The 17,196-nt window shown below is 43.5% G+C and overlaps 1 pseudogene; it reads right to left on the bottom strand.

The window, feature by feature from the left end:
• Positions 1-3,159: 3,159 nt before the first annotated feature.
• Positions 3,160-6,999, bottom strand: LOC123154137 (MDIS1-interacting receptor like kinase 2-like; annotated as a pseudogene).
• Between the last annotated feature and the right edge of the window lie 10,197 nt (positions 7,000-17,196).

Below are 17,196 nucleotides of genomic sequence, written 5' to 3'. Positions count from 1 at the left end.
AGATCCCGACGGTCCGGCGGCCGGCGGACGGCGAGGTGTGTAGTGGCGGGCAGCAGCCGAGCAGCATGCAGATGCAATCACGCGTCGTTTCGCCGAGGGAGTGCTGTCAGCTCCGACTGGGTCTAGCTGCATTGCTCCTTCTGTTGTGTAAAACTAACTCCATTGTTGTTCCCAGTCCGGGTTTTAGATGGAAAAGGGGGCTTCCTATGGAATGGGAATGCTTGCCACAATTGGTGTTTGTGTGGATGTTTGCTTCTCAACTATGAACCCCCTGTTCCTAGCACGTTACCTTTTTTCGAAAAGAGAGACTTCCCAGCCTCTGCATCAGAACGATGCATACAGACAACTTATTAAAAAAGCATATAGTTTCAACAAGGTCTTAAAGTCTCAAGTGAAAACAAAAAAATGAAAGCTCACAAAGAGCTAAAGGGCCAATAACAGACTAGCCACAAAAAGCCACAACCGGCTGGCATAAGAAAGATAGGTAAACTAATTGGCTATCGTATTACATGACCATCATCCAAACCGGTTGAATATATCCCGTACTACCATCTCCCAGCGGATAGATCTAGTAACCAAACGCTCCCTGGCCTCCGTCGGAGTGAGTAGTGACCACATACGGATCAACGTAGTGGCTTCGAAGATAATCTATAAAAAATGAATATTTGTTGTTCTATTAAAAACCAAATCATTCCTACAGTTCCAGGCTGCCCACAATAAAGCACATACTCCTACGCGAATGTGTCTCACTGTTTCAGACTCTATCCCGTTAAGGCATGTTCCAAATAACGTGCTGACATTACTCGGAGGAGTAATATTAAATGCAATGTGGACCGTCCGTCATAGAACTTTGGCCAACGGGAAATCAAGAAAAAAGTGTTTGATAGTTTCATCCCGATCACAGAAACTACACCTAGTAGGACCTGTCCAATTACGCTTTGCTAAATTGTCCTTAGTCAATATTACTTGTTTATGTACAAACCACATAAACACTTTGATTTTCAAAGGAACTTTGACAGTACAAACATATTTGGAACTAGGAATAGAGCTTGAATTGATAACATCAAGATACATTGATTTAACTGTAAACTCTCCAGACCTAGTAAGCTTCCAACGTAATTTATCGGGCTGTTGAGACAGCTGAACCTCCATCAGTCTACTCACTAGATGAAGCCATTCTTCCCAACGATAGCCGGCTAGCATCCTCCTGAACTGAATATTAAGGGGAATGGATTGAAGTACCGTTGCAATGAAAGCATCACGTCGTTGAACAATACGATACAGAGACGGGTATTGAATGGCAAGGGGGGTCTCTCCGAGCCAAGTATCCTCCCAGAATCGCGTGCTAGCACCGTTGCCGATAATAAACTTTGTCCTATTGAAAGAGGCTACTTTGACTCTCATAAGCCCTTTCCAAAAAGTGAGTCAGTTGGCCTCGCTGTCACCTGGGACAAAGTTTTGGAGTGAAGATACTTGCTACGGAGGATCTGCGCCCAAGTGGCATCAGTCTCGATCGATAACTTCCACAACCACTTGCTGAGAAGACATATGTTCTTGACCTCAAGATTCTCAATGCCAAGACCACCTTGGTCTTTCGGTTAACAGATAACATCCCACTTGGCGAGTCGGTATTTTCTTTTTAGTTCATCGCTCTGCCAGAAGAATCGTGATCGATAAAAGTCCAGTCTTTTCCTAACTCCAACTGGTACTTCGAAGAACGACAAAAGAAACATAGGCATACTCGTGAGAACCAAGTTTATCAGAATTAATCGGCCTCCGTGTGAAATGAGCTTGCCCTTACAGCAACTCAGTTTCTTTTCAAAGCGGTCCTCGATACACTTCCATTCTCTATTTGTTAGCTTACAATGGTGGATTGGTATACCTAATTATGTAAAAGGTAAAGTCCCCAAATCGCACCCAAACAATTGCCTATGAGCCTCTTGTTCGTCATTGGCTCTACCAAAGCAGAACAATTCGCTTTTGTGAAAGTTAATCTTTAACCCGGTCAATTGTTCAAATAAGGATAACACCAGCTTCATATTTGTCACTTTTGCCAAGTCATGCTCCATAAAGATGATCGTATCATCGACGTATTGTAGGATACACACACCACCATCAACTAGATGAGGTACCAAGCCACCCACCTGACCAGCCTCCTTAGCCCTTCCTATCAGAATTGCCAACATATCAATTACAATGTTGAACAGAATAGGAGACATCGGATCCCCTTGTCTCAGGCCTTTATGTGTCTGGAAATAATGACCTATGTCGTCATTCACTTTAATTCCAACACTCCCTTTTTGCGTGAACGATTCTATCTAGTGTCGCCAGGCTTCATCAAAACCTTTCATACGCAAGGCCTGTTGAAAGAAAGGCCATTTGACTTTATCATACGCTTTCTCGAAATCCATCTTAAAAACAAACAAAAATGGCATGTTACCTGATACTAGTACTTTTCTTTTTCTTTTTGCACGGCAGTGTAAATGGCATGCTTTTAGTCCTGCAAATAAAAATGTGCCTCTTCCCCTCTCTCGACCTCTCGCTTCCTCTGGTGGACACGCACACACACACACACACACACACACACACACATGTTGTCTCCTGGTTTCGTAAAGAGCAGAGAGACAAACAGAGGAAGTAGAGTAGAGCTACACCAGATATGTCACATGCCATTTCTTTCATTACTTAGCAACACACGCTTACATGCAATGGATGCAGTCAAGCAGCAGATGCTTACATTTTTGCTTTCTTACCAGCAATGAATGCTAGGATGCAGCAAATGCATAGTATTAGAAGATGGGACTACTAGTGCTTTAATAGACACACCTAGCGACCCTTCCATGAACTGCCTGCTACACCAAGATTAGGGGGGTCGTTTTTGCACGCACGACATTAATTAGAGGGAGCAAATGGATTACAGTTTTTGAAGAAATGGCAGAAGCTCTGACTGCTACACCAACATTTATTTATGTGTAGCTAATATTCAGCCAGCCAACACCATCTTCTAATGCTACATAGTAGTACTACTACTACAGCACGAGGGCTATGTAGAAAACAAACTAAGTACAATACAAATAAAAATGCACGTACTATGAACAGTAGCCTCTCTATGACCAGGAGGAAGAAACAACAATACATAATTGCTAATCAGATGAGCATTCACGCCCAGCAGGCGGGGATGACAATGGCAGTGTGAAGATAATCAAGATTATCAGCAGGTGATCGTTCAGCTGTTGAGAACACCTTGATCACTTGCTGCATCGTTGGACGATGCGATGGATCAGGCTCTATGCACCGAATGGCGATGGTGACCACTTGAAATATTTCACTTGCAATATCAGCTTCAGGGCGTGGGAGCCGTGTGTCTAGCAAGTCCTCAAGCAATGCACTCATGTTGTTGTTATCCATGGATGAAAGGAAATCACCTGGATGGTGTCCCATGAATACCTCTAGAACCAGCACTCCAAAGCTATACACATCACACTTCTCTGTCACCCTTGTTGTGTATGCAAGCTCTGAAACATGAACATCGAGGAGTTAATTTTGATAGCCATCTGTTATAGGGTAATGCATAGTACATAGCTTCCAACTATTTGAACTATGCCAATGTTGCATCAATATACGATGAGTAATATTCAATAAGATAAATAATAAGCTAATGTAGCTCCTACAGATTTAAACATATAGTTCATGCAGAGAGGCCGGGAAAATCAGTATGTAAAAAACGTAGCAGTGTGGGTGCATGGGTTTGATTTGACAAACGTGACAAGGTTTTTCTTAAGTATATGATACAATTTTTTATTTGACCAACGCAGAGATATAAATTTACCTGGGGCAAGATATCCTTTTGTCCCAGCAAGACTTGTGCAGTTCGATTCATCCACATCTAGTATTTTAGCTAGACCAAAATCCGAGATGCATGCTTTAAATTCCAGGTCAAGCAAAATATTGTTGCTTGTTACATCTCTATGGACTATCGACGTGAAGCAATCGTGATGCATGTAAGACAAAGCATGAGCAACATCCCAAAAAATATTTAACCTCCTTGTCCAATCCAATTCAACCGCACTTTCCCTGCCCTTCAATAATGTTGCTAAGCTTCCTCTTTCCATGTACTCATAAACAAGAAATCTTCCTTGGGTTGCAGAGCAGTAACCAAATAATTTTGCGATGTTGCGATGTCGAATATGGATCAATGCATGTATTTCACGGTTAAGTTGATCGTCATCTTCACCCATATGGATCTTCTTAACTGCAAATATTTCTCCTGTTGGTAACTGAGCTTTATAGACAGATCCATTTCCACCAGTTCCAATGCAATGAACATTATTGTAATTGTTTGTGGCATCAACAATTTTCTTGTACACATCCTCCCCATTGAAGTTCCAGATGGCGAATATCTTGTTTTGTTGTACTTCATTTGCAGTTACTGCCTTGGGTTTCTTCTTTTTGCATTGCCATGTTATTAGTGAAGTAACAAATACAAAAGATACAACAACAGGTACAATAGCTAGTAATATAGATCTAGACCTTTTTCCTTGTTTACTACGTACTTGGAGGAAGATCACATGGGGGCAAACCTTTAACAACACCACACAATTTATTATTATGCACGAACCATTTGATTGGAGCTTCTTCAAAGAGCCTACTATGCGGCACTGACCCCTCTAGTTCGTTGCATGACACATCCATCGATTGGATACCACTCATGCTTTGAAATGATGTTGGAATGCTGCCATTCAGTTCATTGTGAGAAAGATTCAAGGCTTCAAGCAAACTAAGACCACCTAACGAACTTGGAATAGCGCCATCAATTGAATTGTCACTTAGGTCCAACAGATCTTGTAGGTTTACCAACTTTCCTAGTTCAATAGGAATGGTACCATTGAGGTGATTATGACTCAACTGCAGAAAGTGAAGCTTCAAACAATGCCCAATTGATCCTGGTATCTGTCCAGTTAGGTTGTTTGATGATAAATCTAGATACTCCAAATTCTTGAGCAATCCAATTTCTTGTGGCATATTTCCGCGGAGCATGTTACCAGAAATGCTCAAATTGAACAACATCGTAACATTGCCAATTTCTAGTGGAATATGTCCTTCAAGCTTGTTTGATGAAACATCAAGTATTCCCAATTGAGATAATTTCCATATGCTTGATGGTATTACTCCACTTATGTTGTTGTTTGAGGCACGTAGCATGGTAAGTTTGTAGCACTCACCCCAACGATGAGATAATTTTCCAAACAGTTTATTTGAACTGATATCAATATAGACAAGATTTGGATAAGGCCCCATCCTAGTGATATCTCCTTCGAGGTTATTCCGCTCAAGTCGAACCCACACTAGGCTTGTACAACTTAGCAAACTTGATGGTAAGGGCCCAACCAATTTGTTGTTGACAGCGGTCAAATGTTGTAGCTGACCTCCCGCACACAGACCAGATGGCAGGGCACCAGAGAGGTTGTTGAAAGAAAGTTCCAACATAAATAGATTCATTAACTTGCCAATTCCTTGAGGAACATATCCGGAAAGTTGGTTATCGCTAAGGTACAAGGAAGTGAGTTTTTTCAAATTCCCTAGATTGTTTGGGATAGAACCGGAGAGTTTGTTTGTACCAAGATTCAGGTACTCTAATTCCATAGGGTAACCTAATTCTCGTGGAATTTGACCCGAGAGGTTGTTATAAGTGAGCTCCAACTGAACTAGACTTATTAAATTGCCAAATTCTTGAGGAATGGATCCGGAAAGTTGGTTATTGCTTAGGTACAACATGGTGACTTTTGTCAAATTCCCTAAGCTATTTGGGATGGAACCTGAGAGTGTGTTTCCAATAAGAGCCAAATCCTCTAGGTTCACAAGCTGACCTAATTCTCGTGGAATAGGTCCAGAAAGTTGGTTCTGGAGAATTTGTAAGACAATGTGTTCTGTCAAATTCCCTAAGCTATTTGGGATGGAACCTGAGAATTTGTTTCCACTAAGCTCCATGAACTCTAATTTCACTAAGTAACCTAATTCTTGTGGAATATGTCCGGAAAGTTGGTTATGAGAAATGCTCAGGATAACGAGTTTTGTTAGATTTCCTATGCTATTTGGGATGGAACCTGTGAGTGTGTTTACATAAAAATCTAAGTTCTCTAAGTTCACAAGGTAACCCAATTCTTGTGGAATATGACCGGAAAGTTTGTTGCCCCAAAGTACTAACCTAGTGAGCTTGATCAAATTACATAATTTTTTCGGAATGGAACCTGTGAGTTTGTTGTTGCTAAGATCCAAATCCCCCAAGTTCACAAGGTAACCTAATTCTCATGGAATTTGTCCAGAAAGTTGGTTTTGGTAAATGTGCATGGTAGTGAGTTTGGTCAAGTCACCTAAATTGCTTGGGATAGTGCCAGAAAGACTATTATTAGACAAATCTAATGCAACCAAGTCCTTCAGGTGGCCTATATCAGAAGAGATGCGACCAACTAAGTGATTATCTGACAAGTTGAGGGTCATAAGATTACTACTCATTTTGCTTAGTGGAATGGAGCCTCTTATCTGGTTGCCTTGTAGGAGCAGAACACGGAGCTCTCGGAGATCCCCAATGCCAGGAGGGATGCTCCCGGCTAGGTGGTTGTGGGAGAGGTCGAGGCGTGTCAGGGTCGTCAGAGCCGAGAAGTTGAGCGACTCCAGCGCCCCTCTCAGCCGCCTCCCACGAAGAGAAATGGTGCCGATCACTGGCTGTCGCAAGGGCCAGTGCGTGGTGCATTTGATCCCGCGCCAGTTGCAGGGCGCGGACGTGTTATCCCAGGACATGAGGGTGTGCTGGCTCGGATTGTCGAGGCTGGCTTTCCAGGCGAGGAGTGCCCTTGACTGTCCCTCAAGCACTGCTGCTGTCTCCGGCACAAGCTTGACGGCGGTGGCCGTGGTCAGCAGCAGCAGCAGTAGGGCGAGAGAGGCTAGCACTTTCGGTGGCCTGGTCTCCAGCTGGACTAGCATTTTGGCTGGATGGAAAGGGCTCCGGTGGTTGTATAGGCGTTGGTTGCTTGTTCTTGTTCGGCACGGGTATATAATACTGCAACGTATTGTAGAGCTTGCTGCAGAACTAAAATCACGAGGAGTAATTTGGAACGGATAGAGTACGTTGGTGGAGTCAGCAGGTAAATGTTCGCCACCTTCCTTTCTCGGCCAGCTGACCATGCATGCATGTGTGACTTGTGAACACAAGTATGTCTTCCCAGTCCGCACACGAGTCACAACCCATGCTACACGCAGACGAGTCAGTCATGCCAACCAACGGGAAGACCCGAAGACGCGCCAGCATGACCCCGGTCGTTCGTCTTCTCTCTCTCTCGCTCTCTCTCTCTCTCTCTCTCTCATACAATTTGCATGTGAGCTTCGCGTAGCTGTCAGCCTGTGACCTGGATGTCGGTGTTCCTACGCACGTACTGTACGTCGGCTATAATGGGGTACTAGACGACTATAATGGTGTTCCTACTGCCAAAGACCAGCAAGACGACTTGGACTTGTCTAGGAAACCAGCCAAGCATCTGCCCTGTCCTGTATGCCCCGCCAATAGATAAATAGGCACATTTACTATTTACCCATTTTTTCTTGGTTTCACGCTAGCTTTGTTTATTGTAGGCCTAAATTTTATTATTTGCAAAGTTACCGAAAAAGGCTTTTGCCCCGCTTTATATATAAAGCATCAATCACACATTACAGCCAACACCACAACAAAAGAAGGAAAAAAAGAAAAGAAAATCGACAAAGATACACACACTACGGAACAACAAGCGACGGCCTCCGATCATGCCAACGATGCAACCGCGACAAGGGAGCAATAACCCACCGGAGGGAGGCCACGCTCCATCAACTCCCAAAGGCCAACCATGTTATCCTACCTTCCGCCGCTGCCTCCGAAGAGGGCACCCCTGCCCTCTCGTCCTGGATCGAAGGACGTCGACCCGTCAGGAGGCAGAACAGCTCACCCCCGAGCACGAATGACCTGGCCAACATGTTGCCGGGGAGACGACGAGCCCTGGCCACCTCACCTCTCACAGGACCCATACATCGCGCCCATCACCGGCCAAGACCAAGAAGCCCACCGCCATTGCCGAGTAGGGACATGACAGAAAAGCAGGCAAACCACCACCGGGCCGAGCCCCTGACCATCATGGACTCCCAAGGCAGCGTCTTCAAGAAGAAAACGATGCTGATGCGCCGTCACCACTCAATCAAGAGATTTTAGGCTTTCGCCCGCTACCATGGGGTGGAGGCGAGGAGAGGGTCTCGATGTCGCCCACCAGAGGGAGAACGGCGCCACGGGCGTTGCCAACATCGTGATCGGCACCGCCGGTCAAGGATTTCCTCCAACCCAGAGCTCTCATCGCCATTGCTCCGCCAACCAGCCGACTAGGACGTTCGAAAGAAGCCCGCAGACCGGCTAGCAGAGGGGGAAAAGCATGGTGAAGCCGCCAACTTCAGATCGAATCCAAGCCCGCCACCGACTCGCCGCCCAGCACGGCCAAGACGGCGCACCGAGTGCCGGCGCCAAACCCCGTCGACAAGGGGGAGACACCCTCTCCAGCAGTGGCCGCCTGCAGCTCCCAGGGGGCCAGATCGGCAGCGCCAGACCAAACCCCCGACGCCGCCGCCACGGGGTCACACCGCCACCTCCCAGCACCAAAGCCGACAGATCCGCTCGTCTCCGCCGCCGGACCCAGCTCCCCCACGAGCAGCGGCCCGCGCCGCCGGGATCCCGACCAGGAGAGAGCCCCGCCGCTGCCAGCGCCGCACGGGCTTCGCTCGGCGGACGCCCTCCGGCATTGGCGAGGAGGAGGAGTGGGTGTCGAGGGGAGCCTTGCGCCGACGACGGAGGTGGACCTCCCGTGACGCGCTCGCAGGCCGCTTCCACAGGACCACAGGGGGGGACCTTTTTCTGCGTTAGGCCTCCTTTCTTTCTATTTGCAAAGTTGATTCAAGCACTACTAGGAAAATGCTTATAGATAGAAGTTTAGCAGTAGTGCCTGTTTAAGCACCCACGCTACTGGTATTTACCAGTAGCGCCTGGTACAAAACACACTACTACTACTGGTGGGCTTAGCAGTAACGCCGGCCTCTACCCAGCGCTACTACTAGAGGAAAAGAAAACCGGCCCGCGTGCCCCCCACACCCCCTCACTCTCACATCGATCCCCTCCGCCCGACGACGCCGCTGCGGTTAGGGTTCCTCCCGGGCCACCTGTTGGGGAACACAGTAATTTCAAAAAAATTCCTACACACACACAAGATCATGGTGATGCATAGCAACAAGAGGGGAGAGTTTAGTCCACGTACCCTCGTAGACCGTAAGCGGAAGCGTTATGACAACACGTCGTACGTCTTCACAATCCGACCGATCCTAGTACCGAAAGTACGGCACCTCCAGGATCTGCACACGTTTAGCTCAGTGACGTCCCACGAACTCTTGATCCAGTTGAGTGTCAAGGGAGAGCTTCGTCAGCACGACGGCGTGATGACGGTGATCATGAAGCTACCGGCGCAGGGCTTCGCCTAAGCACTGCAACGATATGACCGAGGTGGATTATGGTGGAGGGGGGCACCGCACACGGCTAAGAGATCAATGATCAACTTGTGTGTCTCTGGGGTTCCCCCCTCAACGTATATAAAGGAGTGGAGGAGGGGGGAGGGCCGGCCCTCTATGGCGCTCCCTGGAGGAGTCCTACTCCCACCGGGAGTAGGATCCCCCCTTCCCTAGTTGGACTAGGAGAGAAGGAAGGGGGAGAGAGGGAGGAAGGAAAGGGGGGCGCCACCCCCCCTTCCTAGTCAAATTCGGACTAGAGGGGGAGGGGGTGCACGGCCTGCCCTGGCTGCCCCTCTCTCTCCACTATAGCCCATTAGGGCCCATATACTCCCCGGGGGGTTCCAGTAACCCCCCGGTACTCCGGTATTGATGTCTACTACGCAACCTTCTTCTTGTAGACGTTGTTGGGCTTTCAAGTGCAGAGGTTTGTAGGACAATAGCAAATTTCCCTCAAGTGGATGACCTAAGGTTTATCAATCCTTGGGAGGTGTAGGATGAAGATGGTCTCCCTCAAACAACCATGCAACCAAATAACAAAGAGTCTCTTGTGTCCCCAACACACCCAATACAATGGTAAATTGTATAGGTGCACTAGTTCGGCGAAGAGATGGTGATACAAGTGCAATATGGATGGTGGATATAGGTTTTTGTAATCTGAAAATATAAAAACAGCAAGGTAACTAATGATAAAAGTGAGCACAAATGATATTGCAATGCGTTGAAACAAGGCCTAGTGTTCATACTTTCACTAGTGCAAGTTCTCTCAACAATAATAACATAATTGGATCATATAACTATCCTTCAACATGCAACAAAGAGTCACTCCAAAGTCACTAATAGCAGAGAACAAACAAAGAGATTATTGTAGGGTACGAAACCACCTCAAAGTTATTCTTTCGGATCGATCTATTCAAGAGTTCATACTAGAATAACACCTTAAGACACAAATCAACGAAAACCCTAACGTCACCTAGATACTCCAATGTCACCTCAAGTATCCGTGGGTATGATTATACGATATGCATCACACAATCTCAGATTCATCTATTCAACCAACACAAAGAACTTCAAAGAGTGCCCCAAAGTTTCTACCGGAGAATCAAGACGAAAACGTGTGCCAACCCCTATGCATAAGTTCAACTGAACCCACAAGTTGATCACCAAAACATACATCAAGTGAATCACATGATATCCCATTGTCACCACAGATACGCACATGCAATACATATATCAAGTGTTCTCAAATCCTTAAAGACTCAATCTGATAAGATAACTTCAAAGGGAAAACTCAATCCATTACAAGAGAGCAGAGGGGGAGAAACATCATAAGATCCAACTATAATAGCAAAGCTAGCGATACATCAAGATCGTACCACCTCAAGAACACGAGGGAGAGAGATCAAACACATAGCTACCGGTACATATCCTCAGCCCCGAGGGTGAATTACTCCCTCCTCATCATGGAGAGCGCCGGGATGACGAAGATGGCCACCGATAATGGATCCCCCTTCCGGCAGGGTGCCGGAACAGGGTCCCGATTGGTTTTTGGTGGCTACAGAGGCTTGCGGCGGCGGAACTCCCGATCTAGGTTATGTTCTGGGGGTTTCTGTATCTATAATAGGTTTTGGCGTCGGGAACAAGTCAGGGGGGGTCTTCGGGCTGTCCACGAGGTAGGGGGGCGCACCCAGGGGGGTGGGCGTGCCTCCCACCCTCGTGGGCAACCCGGGACTCTTCTGGCCCAACTCTTTTACTCCATGGCCTTCTTCTGGTCCAAAAATATGTTCCGTCAAGTTTCAGGTCAATTGGACTCCGTTTGATTTTCCTTTGTCTGTGATACTAAAAAAGAAGTAAAAAACAGAAACTGGCACTAGGCTCTAGGTTAATAGGTTAGTCCCAAAAATCATATAAAATAGCATATAAATGCATATAAAACATCCTAGAATGATAATATTATAGCATGAATACTTCATAAATTATAGATACATTGAAGACGTATCAGCATACCCAAGCTTAATTCCTTCTCGTCCTCGAGTAGGTAAATGATAAAAGAAATAATTTATGAAGTGTGAATGCTAGCAAGTGCATAAGTTTGATCAATAATAGTTCCAATCATTTTTTCTAGCATCATTATATATCATAACAGTAGCTCATATCATAAAGCTTCTCATGATCAAGTAACAAACTATTCACATGTTAAAGTATAGATCATAAACTTTCTTGAAAACTAACAAACAGTTCTCAGTCATCAAACAATTGCAATTCATCTTACTTTCAGGATGGGTCTATGTAAGAGCTTTGATTTAGCAAATCCCACATACTCAACTATCATATAGTCTTCCATGATTGCTACCACTCAAAGCATATTTTTAGAAAAATAGCATCCATCGAACACAGAGAAAGATAGGGGCTTAATGTTTTTCCTCCCAACCTATTTATCATATAGATAATTGTCAACAATAATAATTCATGATCAAATATATTTGAATGGCCATATATGCTTAGATCTTTCTCCACCACATGATGCTTGCCAACTAAAAAGTAGGTTGGAATGAGAAGGAGTACTACTGACTCTTGCATAAAAGTAAAAGATAGGACCTTCGCAGAGGGAAGCAGGGATTTGCAGAGGTGCCAGAGCTCGAAGCTAAAACAGAGATGAAAATAATTTTGAGCGGTATGCTTTCATTGTCAACATAACGACCAAGAGTTCACAGTATCTTCCATATTAGATACATTATAGGCGGTTCCCAAACAAAAAGGTAAATATTTTACTCTCCCTCCACCAACAATCACACTCCACGGCTTGCCGAAACAACGGGTGCCGTCCAACTATCAACAATCCTGGGGGAGTTTTATTTAAATTATTTGCGATTTTGTTTCTGATCTTTTGATCATAGGACTGGGCATCCCAGTTATCAGCCATTTTCTCGTGACTGATGAGCGGAGTCCATTCATCGTGAGAATAACCCACCTAGCATGGAAGATACTGACAGACCCTAGTCGCTACATGAGCGATTCGGGCATACAAAACAGATTATTGTTTGAAGGTTTAGAGTCTGGCACATGCAAATTTACTTGGAACGGCAGGTAAATACCGCATATAGGTAGATATGGTGGACACTCATGGAAGGAACTTGGTTCAAGGATTTTGGATGCACAAGAAGTATTCCCGCCTAGTACAGATATTTTGGCTAGCAAAGGATTCTAAATACCAAGCACCACATGTTAGAGGATCCATAACAATATAACTTCTATACAAATATACCCAAGCATAACTCATTATGTTGTCTTCCTTGTCCAACTTCAACTAATTTGCTCAGGTTTGAAAATAATTAATGGGGCTCACAATCATAGAAGATGTCCAAAATAGTATATTTATATGTGAAATCTCTCTTTCTTCAATATTCTTTCATGAATAGTTCAAGTGACCAATACCATGTTTGCTAACCTTCAAAAAATTTACCACCTCTACTTCTTATATGTGAAGGCATTACTCCCCATGGGAAAAGCATATAAAACATATATAATTTCAGATTTATGATATTCAAATCATTCAACTATTTACTCATAAGATATAAGTGAAGCACACGAGTAAATGACAAACTACTCCAAAATGATATAAGTGAAGATCAATGAGTAGTTAAATAATTATGTAGCTATGTGAAGACTCTCTCTCATTTCAGAATTCCAGATCTTGGTATTTTATTCATACAGCAATCAAAAAAAAATGACGCTCCAAGCAAAACATATATCATGTGGTGAATAAAAATATAGTCACAAGTAAAGTTACCGATAGACGAAGACAAAAGAGGGGATGCCTTCCGGGGCATCCCCAAGAATAGGCTTTTGGTTGTCCTTGAATATTACCTTGGGGTGCCTTGGGCATCCCCAAGCTTAGGCTCTTGCCACTTCTTATATTATTCCATAGTCCATCGAATCTTTACCCAAAACTTGAAAACTTCACAACACAAAACTTAACAGAAAACTCGTAAGCTCCGTTAGTATACAAAAATAAATCACCACTAAGGTACTGTTGTGAACTCATTATAAATTCATATTGGTTTAATATCTACTGTATTCCAACTTATCTATGGTTCATACCCTCCGATACTACTCATAGATTCATTAAAATAAGCAAACAACACATAGAAAACAGAATCTGTCAAAAACAGAACAGTCCGTAGTAATCTGCATCAAACGCAAACTTCTGGAACTCATAAAAATCTGCTAAAATAGGAAGACCTAGATAATTTGCTTATTGATCTACTTCAATTGGAATCAGTATTTTATCACTTTTTGGTGATTTTTAACAATTTTTTTCGTGAGCAGAAAATTTCTGTCTTTTTCAGCAAGATCAAATAATTATCATCCAAGAAGATCCTATAGGTCTTACTTCGCACAAACACAAATTAAAACATAAAACCACATCTAACCAGAGGCTATATGATTTATTTATTACTAAACAGGAACAAAAAGCAAGGAAAAAAATAAAATTGGGTTGCCTCCCAACAAGCGCTAATGTTTAACGCCCCTAGCTAGGCATGATGATTTCGATGATGCTCGCATAAAAGATAAGAATTGAAACATAAAGAGAGCATCAAGAAGAATAGGACTAGCACATTTAAGTCTAAACCACTTCCTATGCATAGGTATTTTGTGAGCAAACAACTTATGGGAACAATAATCAACTAGCATAGGAAGGCAAAACAAGCATAACTTCAAAACTTTAAGCACATAGAGAGGAAACTTGATATTATTGCAATTCCTACAAGCATATATTCCTCCCTCATAATGATTTTCATTGGCATCATGAATGAATTCAACAATATAACCAGCACCTAAAGCATTCTTTTCATGATCTGCAAGCATAGAAAATTTACTACGCTCTACATAAGCAAAATTCTTCTCAATCGGAATAGTGGGGGTATCATAAGAGACTTGAATACTATAAATTGTTTACACGTTAAAAGAGTAGTGTTCAGAAAAAGGGTGATCATAATCATGACAAGTTCTATAAATATAATCATCACTACTCTTTAGATCATAAGTATCATCACAATAATCATCATAGGTAGCAAGTTTGTTCTCATCATAATCTACTGAAACCTCTTCCAAGATAGTGGAATTATTACTAAATAAAGTCATGACCTCTCCAAATCCACTTTCATAATTGTCACAATAAGATTCAACACCCTCTAAAATAGTGGGATCATTACTTCCTAAAATTGACACTCTTCCAAACCCACTTTCATCAATATAACCATCATAAGTAGGAGGCATGCTATCATCATAATAAATTTGCTCATCAAAACTTGGGAGGCTAAAAATATCATCTTCATTAAACATAGCATCCCCAAGCTTGGGACAAACATTAATTGCAGCAAATAAATTCTCAAACATGTCATTCTCATCAAACATAGCATCCCCAAGCTTGGGCCTTTGCATATCATTAGCATCATGAGTATTCAAAGAATTCATACTAACAACATTGCAATCATGCTCATCATTCACATAATTTATGCCAAGCATTCTATGTAATTCTTCTTCTAGTACTTGAGCACAATTTTCCTTTCCATCATTTTCACGGAAGACATTAAAAAGATGAAGCATATGAGGCACCCTCAAATCCATTTTTTTCGTAGTTTTCTTTTATAGACTAAACTAGTGATAAAACAAGAAACAAAAAGATTCGATTGCAAGATCTAAAGATATACCTTCAAGCACTCGCATCCCCGGCAACGGCGTTATAAAAGAGCTTGATGTCTACCACGCAACCTTCTTCTTGTAGACATTGTTGGGCCTCCAAGTGCAGAGGTTTGTAGGATAGTAGCAAATTTCCCTCAAGTGGATGACCTAAGGTTTATCAATCTGTGGGAAGTGTAGGATGAAGATGGTCTCTCTCAAACAAACCTGCAACCAAATAACAAAGATTCTCTTGTGTCCCCAACACACCCAATACAATGGTAAATTGTATAGGTGCACTAGTTCGGTGAAGAGATGGTGATACAAGTGCAATATGGATGGTGGATATAGGTTTTTGTAATATGAAAATATAAAAACAGCAAGGTAACTAATGATAAAAGTGAGCACAAACGATATTGCAATGCGTTGAAACAAGGCCTAGTGTTCATACTTTCACTATTGCAAGTTCTATCAACAATAATAACATAATTGGATCATATAACTATCCCTCAACATGCAACACAGAGTCACTCCAAAGTCACTAATAGCGGAGAAAAAACGAAGAGATTACTGTAGGGTACGAAACCACCTCAAAGTTATTCTTTCGGATCGATCTATTCAAGAGTTCGTACTAGAATAACACCTTAAGACACAAATCAACCAAAACCCTAACGTCACCTAGATACTCCAATGTCACCTCAAGTACCCGTGGGTATGATTATACGATATGCATCACACAATCCCAGATTCATCTATTCAACCAACACAAAGAACTTCAAAGAGTGCCCCAAAGTTTCTACCGGAGAGTCAAGACGAAAACGTGTGCCAAACCCTATGCATAAGTTCAACTGAACCCGCAAGTTGATCACCAAAACATACATCAAGTGAATCATGTGATATCCCATTGTCACCACGGATACGCACATGCAAGACATATATCAAGTGTTCTCAAATCCTTAAAGACTCAATCTAATAAGATAACTTCAAAGGGAAAACTCAATCCATTACAAGAGAGTAGAGGGGGCGAAACATCATAAGATCCAACTATAATAGCAAAGCTCGCGATACATCAAGATCGTACCACCTCAAGAACACGAGGGAGAGAGATCAAACACATAGCTACTGGTACATACCCTCAGCCCCGAGGGTGAAGTACTCCCTCCTCGTCATGGAGAGCGCCAGGATGATGAAGATGGCCACAGGTGATGGATCCCCCCATCGGCAGGGTGCCGGAACAGCGTCCCGATTGGTTTTTGGTGGCTACAGAGGCTTGCAGCGGCGGAACTCCCGATCTAGGTTATGTTCTGGGGGTTTCTGTATATATAAGAGGTTTTGGCGTCGGGAACAAGTCAGGGGGGTCTCCGGGCTGTCCACGAGGTAGGGGGGCGCGCCCAGGGGGTGGGCGTGCCTCCCACCCTCGTGGGCAGCCCGGGACTCTTCTGGCCCAACTCTTTTACTCCATGGCCTTCTTCTGGTCCAAAAATAAGCTCCGTCAAGTTTCAGGTCAATTGGACTCCGTTTGATTTTCCTTTTGTGCGATACTCAAAAAAAAGGAAAAAAAACAGAAACTGGCACTGGGCTCTAGGTTAATAGGTTAGTGCCAAAAATCATATAAAATAGCATATAAATGCATATAAAACATCCTAGAAGGATATATAATAGCATGAATACTTCATAAATTATAGATACGTTGGAGACGTATCAGGTATATGCCCGAACTCTCTTGAAACCTTTCCGATGTCCAAACATCGTCATCCAATATATCGATCTTTATGTCTCGACCATTTCGAGACTCCTCGTCATGTCCGTGATCATATCCGGGACTCCGGACTATCTTCAGTACATCAAAACACATAAACTCATAATATCGATCGTCACAGAACGTTAAGCGTGCGGACCCTACGGGTTCGAGAACTATGTAGACATGACCGAGACTCATCTCCGGTCAAT

The sequence above is a fragment of the Triticum aestivum genome, chromosome 7A (genome assembly GCF_018294505.1).
Source record: "Triticum aestivum cultivar Chinese Spring chromosome 7A, IWGSC CS RefSeq v2.1, whole genome shotgun sequence".
NCBI classification, from domain to species: domain Eukaryota; kingdom Viridiplantae; phylum Streptophyta; class Magnoliopsida; order Poales; family Poaceae; genus Triticum; species Triticum aestivum.
This window is presented reverse-complemented; position numbering and strand designations above follow the sequence as displayed.